The following is a 19,935-nucleotide window of genomic DNA, read 5'->3' on the forward strand; positions in this document are numbered from 1 at the left end:
CTGAAGCGCCTAGAACCACTAGGCCACAACGGCCGGCTGATGGGTGGGTTGCAGAGAAAGTGTCGCCGTACCCGGCGCTTCCGCCAACTATATACCATAACGGTATCTCATGACTTTTGTCTCATCAGGTTGTAACGGGACATCCTCATCTAGCATTTCTTTTCCTCAATAGCAGTTGTCGATACCAGTATTACTTTTCGAATTTTGGAAAGGCAATATTATCTCTGAAAACTTACATATAATTTATACACAATATGTTATCGACAGGAAAACTCGCTTCAAAATTGTAGCTGAATACAAAGTAGACAACAATACACGGATAGGGCAAACCTTGACCAGCATGACCTCCAAAGTAAAGTTCTGTGGGGAACTATCAGATCCTTTTGAAATTCACACAGGTGTCCGACAAGGCAATGGCCTCTCACCTCACCTTTCCAATCTAGTGTCAGATACGGTAATAAAAGAATGGGAAATATCACAATAGGGGATAACCTGGCGATTGTCACGAAAGGTATACACGAAACAAAAGAAGCTATTGAAAAACTACACGAAATCGCTTGCAAAACTGGACTTCAGATCACTTACGAAAAGGAACAGTTTATCAGCACAAAGAAACTGTCATCCCTGAGCTCAAAGTACGGCACGATTTACAAAACGGCAAACTTCAAATAACTCGGTGAAACACTACAAATTACAAATGAGCGGACATAACAGAGACTCAAACGAAGAAATAACAACTAAACAGGACATGGTATACAAAGTAGTGTGTAATCATTACAACAAGAAGTCTATCTCGTAAAAAGCCTAATTACGCCACTACGACACGGTGGTGCTCCCCGAAGCACTGTATGCAGCAGGGACCACACTAATGCTATGGCATACAAATATCAGACAACTAGAGAAAGTAGAACGGAACATACTTAGGAAAAAATATTTGGCGCAAATAACAACAATGGAATAGGGATCAAGAAATCTACAGGGGGAACTATACAGACATACTGAGACAATCACAGAAAAGATTAGAAAACGCAGGCTACAATTCTATGGACACCTATACAGAATGTCATCACACAGACTGACCAAACAGATCTTTAGCGGGGTAAGCCCTAGAAACAACAAATGAGTGGCAGAGGTAAAAAACGACCCCAACCAACTCAACATAACACCAGACACAACAAACGACAGAATAAAATTCAGAAACATCATCAAGAAAAGCACTGTGACAACGGGTTCGATTCCCGGCGGGGTCAGGGATTTTCTCTGTCTCGTGATGACTGGGTGTTGTGTACTGTCCTTAGGTTAGTTAGGTTTAAGTAGTTCTAAGTTCTAGGGGACTGATGACCATAGATGATAAGTCCCATAGTGCTCAGAGCCATTTGAACCATTTGAACTGTGACAAACGAACAGGCGTAATATGGGCCTAACTAGGTAAACAAGACCACAGACGGAAGAGGAAAGTAATATAGGCAACTCCAAAAGGCAACCAAGATGAAGCTGAAGACACGAAGCCGACAAGAAGCATGGACAGAGACCAGAAACACAAACACAGCGAGCGAAAGAGTGAAGTTTGGGCAGATAGGAAGAGTGCAGTCCGGAACCGTGCGACTGCTACGGTCGCAGGTTCGAATCCTGCCTCGGGCATGGGTGTGTGTGATTTCCTTAGCTTAGTTAGGTTTAAGTAGTTCTAAGTTCTGGGGGACTTATGACCTAAGATGTTGAGTCCCATAGTGCTCAGAGCCATTTGAACCATCTTTAAGGGCAAAACACCAACAAAAATGATAATAATAATATGTTATATTTAAAGCTAAAATTTATGAAAAGGAATTACTTTATTTTCGATGTTACAGTCGGTAAGTACCAGCTTTGAATGTACAGTTGAATTTATTTTTTTAGAAACATTTCAAATTACAAATTATTAGGAATATTTAAAATTTTTGTTATTAAATATGCGATCAAGTACTGTTGTCTCCGTTTGTTTCTGGATTTATTTATGAAACAGTAATCGAAATTAATAGAAATTCTTAAGAAAAATTGCAAACCCTTTGGAATATGGTTATTACCGCAGAGTGAAGTAGTAGTAAGCATCCCTTTGATGTGATGATTCAAATGGCTCTGAGCACTATGGCACTTAACTGCTGAGGTCATCATTCCCCTAGAACTTAGAACTACTTAAACCTAACTAACCTAAGGACATCACACACATCCATACCCGAGGCAGGATTCGAACCTTTGACCGTAGCGGTCGTGCGGTTCCAGACTGTAGCGCCTAGAACGCCACGCACTCCGGCCGCCCGCTGATGTGATGGGACGTATTTTTGTATTTCGGGTGAACAGTGTAATTTCGGCTTTGTTAATGTGAAAATTCAAAAGGCTGTATCATACAGTAAAATGTGACAAAATATATTAACGTAACAACAAAAATTCTGCAACAACAATCTTCAGATTTATTTGGATCAGTTCAACCGTGAAGACCTAAAATGAGAGAATTACAGCTTAAAGAATGAGACCCGTAGACAAGAAGAACTGCATGGAGCCAACTCTACACGAAAAGCTAAGTAAACTAGAAAGTTGAAATTAGGAAGGAGGGGGGGGGGGGGGGGTATAAAGTTATACATCACGCACAACGCCGCAGTTCCTACGCATCTCACTGTTTATGACGTCATATACCTCGAACTATATGTTGTACATAGAATTAATTTTGCATGTAGAGGCAGGGGCGTATGTCAAGAGTGGCTCCAAAGCGTGTCGCGAATCTACATCTACATCCATACTCTGCAAGCCACCTGACGGTGTGTGGCGGAGGGTACCCTGAGTACCTCTATCAGTTCTCCCTTCTGTTCCAGTCTCCTATTGTTCGTCGAAAGAAAGATAGTCGGTATACCTCTGTGTGGGCTCTAATCTCTCTGATTTTAGCCTCATGGTGTCTTCGCGAGATATACGTAGGAGGGAGCAGAATATTGCTTAACTTCTCGAAGGTATGTTTTTGAAACTTCAACAAAAGCCCGTGCCGAGCTACTGAGCGTCTCTCCTGCAGAGTCTTCCACTGGAGTTTATCCATCATCTCCGTAACGCTTTCGCGATTACTACTAAATGATCCTGTAACGAAGCGCTCTGCTCTCCGTTGGATCTACTCTATCTCTTCTATCAACCGTATCTGGTACGGATCCCACACTAGTGAGCAATACTCAAGCAGTGGGCGAACAAGTGTACTGTAACCTACTTCCTTTGTTTTCGCATTGCATCTCCGTAGGATTCTTCCAGTGAATCTCAATGTGGCATCTGCTTTACCGACGACCAACTTTATATGTTCATTTCATTTTAAATCACTCCTAATACCTACTCCCGGACAATTTATGGAATTGACTGCTTCCAGTTGCTGACCTGCTATATTGCAGCTAAATGACAAAGGATCTTTCTTTCTATGTATTCGCAGCACATTACACTTGTCTACATTGAGATTCAGTTGCCATTCCCTGCACCATGCGCTAATTCGCTGCAGATCCTCCTGCATTTCAGTACAATTTTTCATTGTTGCAACCTCTCGATACACCACAGCATCATCTGCAAAAAGCCTCAGAGAACTTCCGATGTTATCCACAGGGTCATTTATGTATACTGTGAATAGCAACGGTCCTACGACACTCACCTGCGGCACACCTGAAATCACTCTTACTTTCGAAGACTTCTGTCCATTGAGAATGACATGCTGCGTTCTGTTATCTAGGGACAGAAATAAGTAGTAAACTGTAACGTCGTGCCTGACATGGCAGTTTTAGTACATGAAAAGCGAATATGTGTTAAGGCGTAAAGTATTTTCCTTTTATCATTTTAAAAGGGGTGGAGGACCTTCAGCGAGAAAAAGTTTACTGAAGGTTTGGAATTATGTGCAAAATTTGATGCAAGTCTCTAAGTGATCTCATTCTCAAATACTAGATGAATGAATTATGAGTACTCATTAGTCGTGGGCTACACTGTTTTTTCACCCCTTCGCACACGCCTCTGGAGGTGGGTGGTTCGTCTCTCCATACAGTAACTGATATGTATCCAGTATCTCAGCGGTAGGAGAGCTCTACAGGCAAATTGAAGGGCCGGCCGCAGTAGCCGTGCGGTTCTAGGCGCTACAGTCTGGAACCGAGCGACCGCTATGGTCGCAGGTTCGAATCCTGCCTCGGGCTTGGATGTATGTGATGTCGTTAGGTTTAATTAGTTCTACGTTCTAGGCGACTGATGACCACAGAAGTTAAGTCGCATAGTGCTCAGAACCATTTAAACTAAACTGAAGGCCTAAATCGAGAAACGCGCTCAGATGGCTCAGCTGGCGAAAGCACTTACGCCAGATGACCGGAACTCAACTCCCGTAGTGGCATTCAGTTTTAAACGGCTCGTAAGTTGCCCCACAGCATATATTTCGCTTCAGCGGCTTGTTTGTTTGCTTTTTTTCAGCTCGTTATAAGAAATGCTAACTAGCTCATTGTCGAGAGGTGAAAAATACACAATGACCAGGTACGCTGTATACGCGTAACGAACTTGTGTTGCAGCGTTAACGAATGACAGCACAAAGCAGTACTGAATGCGCGTGTGAGCCACGCAGAGCCGCTCACAGGCGATGCGTTCGTATTGATTCAGAGCACGCTGTGAAATACTGTTTACAAATCACTTCAGCGGTCACCTTGCAATATTTACATCTATACTCCGCAAGCCACCTTGCTGCGTGTGGTGGAGAGTACCGCAATGTCTTCCCTCATTTCTTGTTCCACTCGGCAGTATAACGATTACTGGTAAACGCAGCCCGCCCGGCTAGCCTCGTGGTGTAACGCGCTGCTTCACCGAACGAGAAGGCGTACCGATCCCCGGCACGAATCAAATGGTTCAAATGGCTCTGAGCACTATGGGAGTTAACATCTTAGGTGATCAGTCCCCTAGAACTTAGAACTACTTAAACCTAACTAACCTAAGGACGTCACACAACACCCAGCCATCACGAGGCAGAGAAAATTCCTGACCCCGCCGGGAATCGAACCCGGGAACCCGGGCGCGGGAAGCGAGAACGCTACCGCACGACCACGAGATGCGGGCTAGGGAGTTGAAGAGAATGCGGTACAGTGGTCGAGCAGCTCTTCATAGGCTAACGCCGAGGGACTCTGGAGAGGGTCCGAAGAGCAATGCCAGTGGGCATTGGTTGACTGCAAACGAATGATTTAGGGTGGCATTGTTGGCCGAGAGGACCCATTCGTGTTCGGCCGCCAAGTGCAAACCTTATTTGTCGGCGCCACATTGGGCGACGTGCGGTCAAAGATGAGGATGAAATGATGATGGGGACAACATGACATCCAGTCCCCGAGTGGAGAAAATCTCCAGACGGGCCGGAAATCGAACCTGGGCCCAGTGCATGGGAACCAAGCACACTGCCACCCAACCAAGCAGGCAGACTTTTAGAGTGATGAGTCACGCTATGGGCTGTGGCCAGAGGCTTTGCAAACCCCTCGAGATCATTCTTGCCATCACGTGTGGTGTCAACACTGATGTATAGAGAAGATGGTGTTAGGGTAGAGTATAAATGGACATAATTCGAGGTGAATAATGGTGTGCGGCCGGGAGAGCGTTGTCACCGACCTGCATCTAGGAGGAATCGTGCGGATTTGGCGCACAAATATCTTAGGTTGCAGAAGTGACGGTAGAGGACAGCAGCATACGCGAGGTGATCAAAAGTATGCGAACACCTGCCTGAATGTGACTTACAAGTTCGTGGCGCCCGCCATCGGTAGTGCTGGAATTCAACGTCGTGTTGGCCTACCCTTATCCTTGATGACAGCTTCCACTCTCGCAGGAATACGTTCAATCAGGTGCTGGAAGGTTTCTTGGGGAATGCCAGCGAATTATTCACCGAGTGCTGCACTGAGCAGAGGTATAGACGTCGGCCGGTGGGACCAGGCACGAAGTCGGCGTTCCAAAACATCCCAAACGTATTCTTTAGGTTTCACGACTCTGCGCAGGCCATTCCATTACAGGGATGTTACTGTCGTGTAACCACTACGCCACAAGGTCTGCATTATGAACAGGTTCCCGATCGTGTTGAAAGACGCAGGCGCCAACCCCGAATTGCTCTTCAACAGTGGGAAGCAAGAAGGTGCTTAAAACATCAATGTACTCCTGTGTTGCGATAGTGCCACACAAAACAACAAAGGGTGCAAGCCCCCACCATGGAAAACGACCACACCATAACACGACCGCCTCCGAATTTTACTGTTGGCATTACACACGCTGGCAGATGACGTTAGCCGGGCATTCGCCATACCCACAGCCTGCCATCGGATCGCCACATTGTGTACCGTCATTTCTCACTCCACACAACGTTTTTCCTCTGTTGAATCGTCCAATGTTTACGCTCCACACACCAAGCGAGGCGTCGTTTGCTCTTTACCGGCGTGATGTGTGGTTTATGAATGGTCGCTCGACCATGAATACCAAGTTTTCTCACCTCCCGCCTAACTACCATAGTACTTGCAGTGGACCCTGATACAGTTTGTAATTCCTGTGTGACGGTCTGGATAGATGTCTGCCTATTACACAATATGACCCTCTTCAACTGTCGGCGGTCTGTCAGTCAACAGACGAGGTCGGCCTGTGCGCTTTTGTGCTGTTCGTGTCCCTTCACATTTCCACTTCATCATCATATCGGAAACAGTGGAACTATGAATATTTAGGAATGTGGAAATCTGGCGTACAGGTGTATGACACAAGTGATACCAAATCACCTGACACGTTCTAAGTCTGTGAGCTCCGGGGAGCACCCCCTTCTGCTCTCTCACGAATGACTACTGAGGCTGCTGACATGGAGTACCTGGCAGTAGGTGGCACCACAATGCACCTGATATGAAAAATATATGTTTTGGGGGGTGTTGGGATACTTTTGATTGCTTAGTGTAGGGGCCATATTGAGGGATCAGACACTATCATTGGAAGTAAAAGAGTCATGTAAACACGGACTCCAAACTACATACCTTAAGAATGCCAGAGTGAGATATTCACTCTGCAGCGGAGTGTGAGCTAATATAAAACTTCCTGGAAGATTAAAACCGTGTGCCGGACCGAGACTCGAACTCGGGACCTTTGCCTTTCGCGGGCAAGTGCTCTACCATCTGAGCCACCCAAGCACGACTCACGCCCCGTCCTCACAGCTTCACTTCTGCCAGTTTTTTACATACCTTAAGAGTTGCGGGCACGACTTCATCATCGATATCGCCAAACAAATCTCTTCTACTACAAGTTCTTTGCTTCCCGTATTTCGAGGGGAGGTAGTATGGACCAATAAAAGAGAAAATTATACAGTAAACATGGGCTCTAAAATGTATATCTTAAGAGCCATGAGAACTTGTTCGGTGGAAAATACGTGTTTCACAGTAGCGAAGGCGAGAAAACGCTCGTCGATCTTAAGGTTGACATTTTAGATCCCATGTGTACTACAGTTTTTTGCTTCGAATAATCCTCGTCAAATCGGAAAATGTTGACAGTTCGTCCCGGGACTGCCTGTATAGGAGATTTTTTCAATGAACTTACTATTACTCTATTCAACAGTATAATAATTGAGGTACTATTACGCTATTCAACAGTAATTGAGGTACTATTACGCTATTCAACAGTATAACAATTGAAGTAGTTCACCCAAGTGACAAGTCGTACTAATATTTCACGTTTCATTTATCATATTTTACTGTCATTACCTTCCGTGTACCCTGTTTAACAAAATCCCTGAAGTGCTTCGTATATGTCACTGCAGACATCCAGAAACTATCTGACATACAGTAGCTACTGACATGCGGAACTGTCACTCTCCGGTTGCTAATAAAAAGAGTGTAAAAGCTAGCCTTTCTTCAGGTTGTGTTGGCCGTCGGTTGTTAGTATTCTGCTCTTAAATTCCTTCCTCGATTATGATGAGAAGCCAGCGAAAATCGTCGAACGACGTAAGTGTAAAGTTTTGATCTAATGCTAAGGGCAGCTGACGCTGTAGTTCAGTGTTATGTGCACTTCCTCCACGCATTTTGCTTTTACAGAGAAACTGGGTCACCTAAACTGTGTCTTTCTTACGCCTTTTTCTTACTCCGTCAAAACCAGTGCGTTTGCCTCGCAAAATATCACAGCTTTAGCGTCGAGGGTCTAACTATGTGGTTTTGTATCACAGTCTATGTCTAACAGTCGCGAAATACCCGCAATTTTTGCAATCGCTACTGCAGCACTGCCAAGCGGCTGGCGTATACAACACACTGCGTAACGATTATGTATTGCATACACTGCAATGGTGTAAAAATACGTCTGCAGCTCGTGGTCGTGCGGTAGCGTTCTCACTTCCCACGCCTGCGTTGCCGGGTTCGATTCCCGGCGGGGTCACGGATTTTCTCTGCCTCGTGATGGCTGGGTGTTGTGTGATGTCCTTAGGTTAGTTTAAGTAGTTCTAAGTTCTAGGGGACTGATGACCAAAGATGTTAATTAAGTCCCATAGTGCCCAGAGCCATTTGAACTTTTTTTTTTTTTTTTTTTTTTTTGTAAAAATGCTTTCAGAACGCAAGTGAGGTCGTATTTCGGAGTTAACTGAGCCATTATAAATCGTAGCAACAATAAAAATATGTCAAAAATCGTAAACAGTATGCTTGGTTTGAATGTATTAAAATGAGTTTGAAATCCGCAAAGAAACTTGTGAAATGAAGTACAACCGACGCAAAACATCAGGACGCGGATATATTCGCACTCGATGCCTTTTAAATTTAAACACATGAGGTGACAAATCATTTCCCGTCTTAAATGATTTTCGGTGATCCTATTACGACTGAGTTACTGTGGACTGTGTATACAAAATTGCACTGATACTTCATTATTTGTCCGCAGCTCGTGGTCTCGCGGTAGCGTTCTCGCTTCCCGAGCACGGGGTCCCGGGTTCGATTCCCGGCGGGGTCAGGGATTTTTCACCTGCCTCGTGATGACTGGGTGTTTGTGTCGTCTTCATCATCATCATCAATCATCCCCATTACGGTCGGAGGAAGGCAATGGCAAACCACCTCCACTAGGACCTTGCCTAGTATGGCGGCGCGGGTCTCCCGCGTCGCTCCCCTACGCTCGGTAAACGGAGTATGGGACTCATCATCATCATCACTTCATTATTATATATTGACATTAACCGGAGACTCGATATTACTTTATTTTCCTTTTAGTATACAGAATGACTAAAAAAAAGTAGCAAATTCTCCGTTTGTACCATTCCATTCTCATTTGACCAGCCAGGGTAGCCAAGAGTGCTAACGCGCTGCTTCCTGGACTCGGTAGGCGTGCCGACCCCGGATCGAATGCCCCAGCGGGTTGACGACGAGGGCCGGTGTGCCGGCCAGCCTTGATATGGTTTTTAGGCGGTTTTCCACATCCCGCTAGGTGAAAACCGGGCTGGTACCCACGTTCCGCTTCAGTTACACGGCTCGCAGACATTTGAAAAACGTTAGCACTATTCCATGGCTTAAACAGGACGCAGACAGCTGGGGTACACTAATTCCGTCCCAGGGGATTCGGGGTGGCTGCAAGGAAGGTCATCCGGCCACCCTCCGCGACTAACACTGCCAAATCAATAGTAACACGGCCAACCCCGCGTGACGCGGTACAAAGGCCCCCAGAAAGAAAGAAAGAAACAAAGACCATTTCATTCTTCTTCTATACACCAGTCGCTTGGAGCGCTAGCATTGTTCCAGCTGTCAAAATTTTTGACAGATGAGGCGAGGCTGATGCGTCAAGCAGCTGGAATGTGGTTAGTAACTCAAAAGTTTGCATTTTTTGTCCGTACAGAATTTCGTGACTGTTTTCCATAGTCAAGGACTGTGCGGCTGGTCCCAGCAGAGGTTCGAGTCCTCCCTCGGGCATGCGTGTGTGTCTTTGTCCCTAGGATAATTTAGGTTAAGTAGTGTGTAATCTCAGGGACTGATGACCTTAGCAGTTAAGTCCCATAAGATTTCACACACATTTGCACTTTTTTTTGCCATAGACTGTGGTTGCGTCCTGTGTGCTGATTATTAGAGCCAAAAAGCAGTAAAGCGGCGTTCATGGTCCAAGTTCGTTTACTGTATACGATTGTTCACACATATAAACCAACGACAGCGAACAGATTTCTTGCTAAGAAATGTCAGATTGAACTTTCAAAGTTGCACAGCACTCTAATGGAAGTATATTTGAAACTAGAAGTAGTACAAGATGAAAGTACAGTAATTTGGTAGGAGCTCAGGAACACGGCCAAATATAAGTTACAGTGTAAACCATTTGAGTGGATTTCAAAACTGTCACTTCACGTATTACTTGCGAGTGCTAAAATATTTATGTCAAACAAAAGTTCGAAGTTAACATATGAAAGGGCTGACAATTTTGATTTCTTAGATTCCGGCAGGTGATTCTGTAGATCGTATGTGCAGATCAGGCCATCTAATTAGATTATTTGGAAATGAGATATTTTGGAATTATAAGAAACAAGAAATGTTACAAAATCTTCTACTTTTGATATGTACACTACAGGCCATTAAATTTGCTACAATACGAAGATGACGTGCTATAGACTTCGAAATTTAACCGACAGGAAGAAGATGCTGTGATATGCAGATTATTAGCTTTTCAGAGCATTCACGCGAGGCTGGCACCTACAACGTGCTGACATGAAGAAAGTTTCCAACCGATTTCTCACACACAAACAGCAGATGACCGGCGTTGCCTGGTGAAACGTTGTTGTGATGCCTCGTGTACGATCACGTTTCCGCAGCCACGTCTCGATCCCTGAGTCAGCAGATAGGGACGTTTGCAAGACAACAACCATTTGTACGAACAGTTCGACGACGTTTGCAGCAGCATGGACTATCAGCTCGGAGACAATGGCTGCGGTTACCCTTGACGCGTGCGATCGTGTGCTCAACGACGAACCAGGGTGCACGAATGGAAAAGCGTCATTTTTTCAGCTGAATCCAGGTTCTGTTTACAGCATCATGCTGGTCACATCCGTGTTTCGAGATATCGCGGTGAACGCACATTGGAAGCGTGTATTCGTCATCGACATAGTGCCGTATCACCCGGCGTGATGGTATGGGGTGCTATTGGTTACACGTCTCGGTCACCCCGCTTTGACGGCACTTTGAACAGTGGACATTTCAGATGTGTTACGACCCGTGGCTCTACCCTTCATTCGATCCCTGCGAAACCCTACATTTCAGCAGGATAATGCACGACCCCATGTTGCAAGTCTTGTACGGGCCTTTCTGGATACAGAAAATGTTCGACTGCTGCCCTAGCCAGCCCATTCTCCAGATCTCTCACGAATTGAAAACGTCTGGTCAATGGTGGCCGAGCAACTGGCTTGTCACAATACGCCAGTCACTGCTCTTGGTCAACTGCGGTATCGTGTTGAAGCTGCATGGGCAGCTGTGCCTGGACACGCCATCCAAGCTCTGTTTGACTTAATGCCCAGGCGTATCAAGGCTGTTATGACGGCCAGAGGTGGTTGTTCTGGGTACTGATTTCCGAGGATCTATGCACCTAAATTGTGTGAAAATGTAATCAAATGTCAGTTCTAGTATAATATATTTGTCTTCTTGGTGTGGCAATTTTAATGGCCAGTAGTATAGTGTACTTCACGGATTTCTTGCTGTGTGAAATTTGCTTGTTAACTCAAGCTTTCGACGACTTACACTGCCTCTTTAGGAGAGAACTGTCGTACTAATAAGCCGTTTGCTACCTTCCTATTTAGTTGTCGAATTACCTAAAGGAGAGGTTACGAAGTCGCGGAACTTTCGTATAGCAGAGATTATGTCGTTTTCTCTGAGCGGAGAACATTGGTTACGTTGCTGATTCCGTTAAAGCCACTTTACACCCGAACGATTCGTAGCGAACGCGAACGAATTCACATTCGAAGACAAGCTTACTCACATCCTCCGTCGGGGTTGAAGTACCATTCAAGGTGCCCTGAATAGTGGAATGTCATTGTCACGTGTCCATTAGTGGTATTACTATGCAGTTGCTAATATTGAAAAATGATCATCTACGATAAATGTCAATTTGATCGTAATGGATAGCAAAAAGTAGAAGACAGTCTGTACTGCTATATAAGAACAAGTCATTGTTACCAAACATCTTGAAAAATACTTGTCTGATTTACTTTAAAATTTCCAATAAATGTTCAAAAGACATTTTGGTAAAATCTACTTTACAAATGTCTATAATTTTATTCACATAACATTCATCCACAAAATGGTAATGTACTTCAATATACTTAGAATTTTTAGTAAGGTTACCATATCTAATAAAATTAGATGTCCCGACTTGTCTTTATATACTTTAATAGGCTTGTCACACTTTGCATAAAAATATTAAAAATATCTAGAATTAATCTCAGTGACTGATTCTGACAATACTACACTACTGGGCATTGAAATTGCTACACCAAGAAGAAATGCAGATGATAAACGGGTATTCATTGGACAAATATATTATACTAGAACTGACATGTGATTACATTTTCACGCAATTTGGGTGCATAGATCCTGAGAATTCGGTACCCAGAACAACCACCTCTCCGAGCCGCATCACAACAACGTTTCACCAGGCAACGCCGGTCAACTGCTGTTTGTGTATGAGAAATCTGTTGGAAACTTTCCTCGTGTCAGCACGTTGTAGGTGTCGCCACCGGCGCCAGCCTTGTGTGAATGCACTGAAAAGCTTATCATTTGCATATCACAGCATCTTCTTCCTGTCGGTTAAATTTCGCGTCTGTAGTATGTCATCTTCGCGGTGTAGCAATTTTAATGGCCAGTAGTGTATTTCTCAGACAGCTGACCGAGTTGCCTACTTGAGCAGAACGCTACTACACTAGTGTCCTCTACGTGTCTGTTAACCAGTTTTCACAATCTGTCCAACGTACGGCACACTTCATTCTCAAGGTATGTGGTTCACACAGCCGGTTTTTATTGCTCTAGTTCAAATTCCACACGACACGGTACATCTTTCGGTGTAGTTGGATGGATCTACACACAATGGAAACTATATTTTCGAAGCATTCTGCCGATCTCCCCGAAAACGTGTCAGGTATGTGATTACGGGACTCCTGTCTCCGTTGCTACCTGCAGCATCGATTTGCGTTGCAGGCAACGTTCAGTCCGTTTTTCTGACTAGTCGACAACATATGACAACTCCGCTGTAATTCTCACCCCCCCTTCTTCCCTCACTTCTCCCCCCCCCCCCCAAAAAAAAGTAATTACGACTACATGGATGATCGGCGGCTGGAGTGGCCGAGCGATTCTAGGTGCTACAGTCTGAAACCGCGGGACCGCTGCGGTCGCAGGTTCGAATCCTGCCTCGGGCATGGGTGTGTGTGATGTCCTTAGGTTGATTAGGTTTAAATAGTTCTAAGTTCTAGGGGACTGATGACTTCAGAAGTTAAGTCTCATAGTACTCAGAGCCATTTGAAACATTTTTACAAGGATGACCACACAACGGTTTTTGTCCTATTGTCCTACATGCAAAATGTTTTACATTTTTTCAAAGCTGATGACTGTCAAAACCAGCTAGGATAACCGAAAGCGTTAACGCACCGCTTCTGCGATACTGGAATGTAAGGCTGGTGGTTATCGTTGAAACAGCCGATTTTCGGTTGTAACGGATTCTTTCTGAACTCTGGTTTAACCTGAGTGAGTTCCTGAAATAACCGGTTTTCGGTTTTTTATTCCTACTATTTCCTGTACTAAACGTAGGAATCGAACCAAGACTGAAAAAATTTGACCTCTTCAGCTTCGAGATACGAGGGTTGTAACTTTAATAGTGGCAACTATTTATTTACAGCTCGTACAAAACAGATACGTGCGCCAAAGTTTTACCGATCTTCAAAGTAGTCACCAGCATCGTGTATAACCCAATGCCAGCAATGTGGAAGTCGTAGGATACTCTTAGCAGTGCCAGTTGTGTTGACAATTCAGGCGGCGCGGTCTTTTGCCCGACGAATTTGTAGCAGTTCTGAAGCAACTGCCGGGAAGTGTTTCCTTCAGTTTACAAATCGAGGTGAACTCGCGAGGGCTTAAGTCAGGGGAGTGCAGTAGGTGGTATAGCACTTAGCAGCCCCATCACTCAAACAAATCAGTAACAGCCTGCACTGTACCTGCTTGAGCATTGTCCTGAAAAATGATGGTCAGGTCCTGCAGAAACTTCTGTCTCTAAGCTCGCCGTAGGTTGTATTCCAAAAATGAACAGCATAGAGAGAGAGAGAGAGAGAGAGAGAGAGAGAGAGAGAGAGAGAGAGAGAGGTGATGGCGCTATCAGCAGGACCTGATCATCATTTTACAGGACAACGCTCCAGCACGTACAGTGCAAGCTGTTACTGATTTGTTTGAGTGATGGGGCTGCTAAGTGCTATACCACATACTGCACTCCCCTGACTTAAGCCCTCGCGAGTTCACCTCGATTTGTAAACTGAAGGAAACACTTCCCGGCATTTTCTTCAGAACTGCTACAAATTCGTCGGGCAATAGACCGCGCCAATCGAACTGTCTACACAAGTGGCACTGCTAGGAGTATCCCACGACTTCCACATTGCTAGCATTGGGTTATACACGATGCTGGTGATTACTTTGAAGATCGGTAAAGCTTTGGCGCACGTATCTATTTTGCACGAGCCGTAAATAAATAGTTGACACTATTAAAGTTGCAACCCTCGTATATAGAATCAAAATATTAAATCAAATAGGCAAATGAAAGAAAACTTAATCTTTCCACCATTTGCTGCTCTTCTCGAAAAGGAATACGTGGTTGGGTACTAAAAAAAAACACCGGTATTCCTCTATGGACTGATGATTTGAAGCTCTACTCAAAACGTCATGTTACTGGTTCAAATGGCTCTGAGCACTATGGGACTTAACATCAGAGGTCATCAGTCCCCCTAGAATTTGAACAACTTAAACCTAACTAACCTAAGCACATTACGCACATCCATGCCCGAGGCAGGAATCGAACCTGCGACCGTAGCGGTCGCGCGGTTCCAGAGTGTAGCGCCTAGAACCGCTCGGCCACGTCGGACGGCCGTTTTCTAGAGCTCAAGCAGATAGAGGCATATTACGTAGACACAGTCAACGAGTCAGCTGCTTTCTATTTTTATTGTAAACTATGAATGAATTGTTAAATATCCAGTTCTATCCTTATTTGATGTTGCAAGATTTTTGTGGGTCCTCCTGGTTATTAATATTTTGAAGCAAATGTGGCTCAGTGATAGCGCACTTTGCAAAATATTTACAGACGAAGAATGGTGGCATTCTGTGTATAGTAGGTGTAGAACAGTACCTGGGGTACATTACAGGGCGGTTGCACAAGCATGTCGCTTTCCCGAGACCTAAACATTGATTCGCTCCTTTGCAATACCTACCTTGACCGCTGCCAGGCAAGTGGAATTATCAACGGAGTAGCAACCGCATTGATTCAAGCAATTCTTTCGCCCACAAAGGACGGCACTATGAGGAATGCAACTAATGATTAAGCATTAATAAAACAGTCTTCTGCGTCAGACACTTGTGTATTGTACCGCGACGCATTTCGACGGTTCAATCCATGATATTCAAGTGGAGTATTACGTACTTACACAGTTGGTACTAGAGCGTTTGCCACATCTTTGTAATGCGCCATGAAGACAAGACTACGCTAGATCAAATAGCGGCACGCAGAGAGGAATTTAAGCAGACATTCTTCGCATGTTCCCCGCTAGGTACGTTATTGTTCCATGCACAATTGTTCATAGAGTACGTACGTAGATGTATCAAGCCACACTGTAACACACGATGTACAGTTTAGAGCACATACAACATTACCACTATCCAGCATATTTTTGATTGTACTTTACTTCAACAGACTGAGCATGAAATGTTTCGAAAAGTACTGTGCGTTCATGACAAGAATGTTGCTACATAATTATCCACCTGAAGATTATGGAGTGAACTGCCGAAACGCCTAGTGGTTACATAAACAAGTGTGCGAAAATGGAATGCAAACAGTTGCGCTGCATAACTCACACAATGTTGAAAATTATAGTGACTTTGGAGAAATCACAAAGGGTGTCCAGCAGGATTCGATTTTGGGCCCATTCCTGTTCAGATAAATGTGAATGACCTTCCATTTAACGTTCAACACTCAGAATTGTGCAAAGACGATACAAATGTTGTAACAAATTCCATCAGAGAGAAATCAACAAAAAAGAGATTGTTAATGTTGTCCTTCAAAGAATTACTAAGTGGTCTTCTGAAAAATGAATTATTCTAAAATTTTGAGAAACAACTTTATGACTATATTCAGTTCTGTACAATAAATAGAGTCAGACCAACAATTGATGTAGCACGTATAGGATAGAATGCTCCAAATTTTGATGAAAACTTGATCTCGAAGCAGAACATTAGTGAGTTTCTCAAACAAGTTCAGCTACTTTTGTTCTTCATATAATGAATAGTCTTGGAAACAAACGAATCAACCTGCTGACATATTTTGTATATTTCTACTGAACAATGTCTTGTAGTACAATTTTCTGCGGTAACTCATCACGTAGAAAGTACTGTTTCCATAGGAGTGAGCACTGAGATTAATATGTGGTCACTCACAGACGCTTTGTAAGTATCTCTTCAAGGAATCGAGTATTTTAACTGCACCATCACAATACATAAATTCGCTAACGAAATTCGTCTTAAGCAATCCATCGGAGATTGAGAAGAACACTGATATCTGTAACTACTGATATAACACTAGAGGTGTAAATGACCATTACTACTCATTGTCAGTGTCTCGAGAACGAGCTCAATACGCAGCAATAAAACTTCTTTATCGTTTGCCCAGTACCATAAAATGTATAAAATGTGAGACAAGTACCAAAGCAATTTCATTCAACCTAAGAACCACGTCCCCTGGACAACTCCACTCCTTCTTTCCAAGATCGAATCTTCGAATACATCAGAAAGTGGAGAGATGTTTTCAAGTTTGGTGACATTGAGTAGCACCAAAAATGAATATTTTCATTGCTGTTACCACTACATCATTTCGGTACAACTATCATTCAGATGATCTCTGGAACACGTAACTAACAAACAGAAAGCTTAACGATGCTCAGCTGCATTGAAGGCCTACCTTTGCCACTCACCAGACAAGTGACGACACGTATGTACCAACAATTACCACTGTTGTCCGTGGTTCCTTGCTGGGGAAGTTTACGAGAATCGCAAACTTGCTAGTCGTCGAGGATGATCATCAGGGACCGACACACTAATAATAATTAAAAAAAAAAGAATCCATACTTGTGCTCCAGCAGGATGTGATAACACTGGACCCTGTAGCTTAGCGACTTCCCTGTTGGCATTCCGAACGTCTCTACAGCGTCTTGCGAAATACGTACCATACAGAAATGGGACCTTCAGAACGCTGCAACCTCTTCGTGGAATATCTTCAGAACCGAACCACAAGTTATCAGTTTTCGAATACGATGACTGTCGAAAAGGGATGCAAGTCCGAAACGAGACCAGTACAGAGAGAATGAAAAAGTTATATAGAGCAGGTAAAGTAGGCGATATTGTGTCTTCTTCTACTGTCGTTAGTGGCCACGCGTGTGCCTTACGAAATAATGTAGAGCACTGTAGGAAAATGCAAAGTTGGTTTTGCAGGTCGCCTTCCTGGAAGACAAACATTGATTCGCTTTGTTGCGGAGCCTACCTTGACCGTCGCTTTCAGGGATCGCAACAACTGTCCACAGCACCTCGCCAGCGTAGCACACCTGCAAAGGTAAGTTTACCCAGGTCCGACACACTGAGGAGAAAAAAAGAAATCAGTCCTCTTCGAACTCGGTGGTACAACACTGGTACCCCGTAACGTACCAATTGCCACAGTGAACACGTCCCGAACCTATCTACGGCGAGTCAACGCGGTACGAACCGAGCGGAGGTCGCCCTCGCAGAATGCAACGGCCTGCTCGTGCAGTCCGGCTACAGTAGAGCCGCGGTTCTCATCACATCAGTCCCGACTGCAGACCCCGCACGACCTCTCGCGAGTCCTCGACTTCCCGCGGAGGCGTCCCAGCGCCGACTGAGCAGCGATGGCTCAGCGAGCCCCGGCGCGCAGCTGCACCCTCCCCCCTCCCCTAGTCCAACACCCCCCACCCCCCCCTCCCGCCCAGTCGCAACGACGCTAGATTAGCCGGAGCTACTGCGCAGGCGCCAAACACCTAGCGCGCCTGGCCCAGCAGAGCACGTCGGTACGTCACACGCTGCCCCTCCTTAGCAAACCCTGCCTGTCTCACAGCCCGTGGGGCTATTAGCACGTCTGCCCATTAAATAACCACACGCAGGTGCTGGCTCGCCCCTATTACACGAGGAAGCCCGTATCAAGTTGAGCGTCCCAGGTGTCGCCTATCCTGTCTACATCTACATGACTACTTAGCAACTCACACTTAAATAATTTTTTTTAAAGAGCCAGGGGCACCCAAAATCAGTTGCCCGTTACCTGCCAAGCGGTGTAGTTCGGCGTGCATTGACATATGTCGTTTCTGTTCGTGGGACCTGTGTGCGGACATTTGCCACGCCGGACATTTGCCACGATTTTACCTGCTTCGAGCGGTTGGGTCCCTTGTCTCTCCCCTCCCCCCCCCTCCTCCTCCTCCTCCTCCTCCTCCTCCTCATCGCTTACGCCGGTATTACACTATCAAATTTCTTTGTCAAAGATATTTTATGGTGTAATATGGAACTTTGTCAAATGTCGTCCAATATTTGATCAAATCTAGGGTCTCGCTGTAGATTTGATCAAAGAAGTCGCTTGTCTTCTGTTCCCTGCAATGTGACATGTTACCGCATGGAGCGCTAGCATCGCTGCAGCATTCTGTTGTCTGTAGTGTTTTTATAAACATTGCCGGTGAATACTGTTGGTGTGTGCCGACAGCTACACAATTAATAGAGATGTATGAAGCTGATGAGGCGCTTTACAACATGAGGCGCCCTGAATATCAAAATAGATTAAGAAGATTGGAGACCTGACACGACCTGACCTAACCTAACATTACATAACCCTCTCCTGTACCAAGGAATCAGAGTGTTACAGTGAGCCTGTCTTCTGCAGATGTAGCAGTTCTTAAGTGAATATTGTGCTTTATGATATGAGGATACACTTGACTGAGCACATACAGAAATGTATGCTCATCCATTCTTAAATAATTGATGTACGACATCCGCCACTATAAACTCACGTAACAACTTTTGTTGAATGCTTTTATCGTGTCGCGTAAAACCCACAGCTTCACTCAGATTAGTTTTTCATTCCATAGATCCGTGTTGAGGAGATCCTCGTGGATGTGGAACATGTCAATTTTTTAAAACTGAAATAACAATACTAATTGTATGAATATATACAATACATCATTTGTTTCTATTAAAAACTTCGTCAATGGAGTAGAAGGAGTTGGCCACTAGTAAGTCTTTCAGTCTCCTTTTAAACTGATCTTTATTTGTAAATAAATTTTTTATGTTTCCTGGCAAATTATTGAAGATGAGCGTTCCTGAGTAGTGGACCCCTTTTTGAACTAAAGTAAGTGCTTTTAAGTCCCTGTGCAGATCATTTTTGTTCCTGGTATTGTATGTATGAACTGAGCTGTTCATTGGAAAAAAGACATATATTCTTTAGAACAAATTCCATTAAGGAATAAATATACTGAGCGGCAGTAGTTAGTATTCCCAGTTCTTTAAAGAGGTTTCTACAGGACGTCCGTGAATTTACTCCACAAATAATATGTATTACACGCTTTTGGACTCTGAAAACTTTTGTTTGACTTGAAGAGTTACCCCAAAATATTATACCATAAGATATCTACATCTACATCCGTGCTCCGCAAGCCACCTGACGGTGTGTGGCGGAGGAAAGAAAGTAGCA

General features: G+C 44.4%; 1 protein-coding gene across 1 annotated transcript in view; it reads right to left on the bottom strand.

Annotated features, from left to right (window-relative positions):
• LOC126291593 (neuroglobin-like) overlaps nt 1–18,104 on the bottom strand; it is an 804,393-nt gene extending 786,289 nt beyond the window's left edge. The window contains exon 1 of the mRNA XM_049985129.1: nt 17,734–18,104. The gene's annotated coding sequence lies outside the window, so the exon portion shown is untranslated. The remainder of the gene's footprint in view (nt 1–17,733) is intronic.
• Nucleotides 18,105–19,935: the final 1,831 nt, after the last annotated feature.

This window comes from Schistocerca gregaria, chromosome 9 (genome assembly GCF_023897955.1).
Source record: "Schistocerca gregaria isolate iqSchGreg1 chromosome 9, iqSchGreg1.2, whole genome shotgun sequence".
Lineage (NCBI taxonomy): Eukaryota > Metazoa > Arthropoda > Insecta > Orthoptera > Acrididae > Schistocerca > Schistocerca gregaria.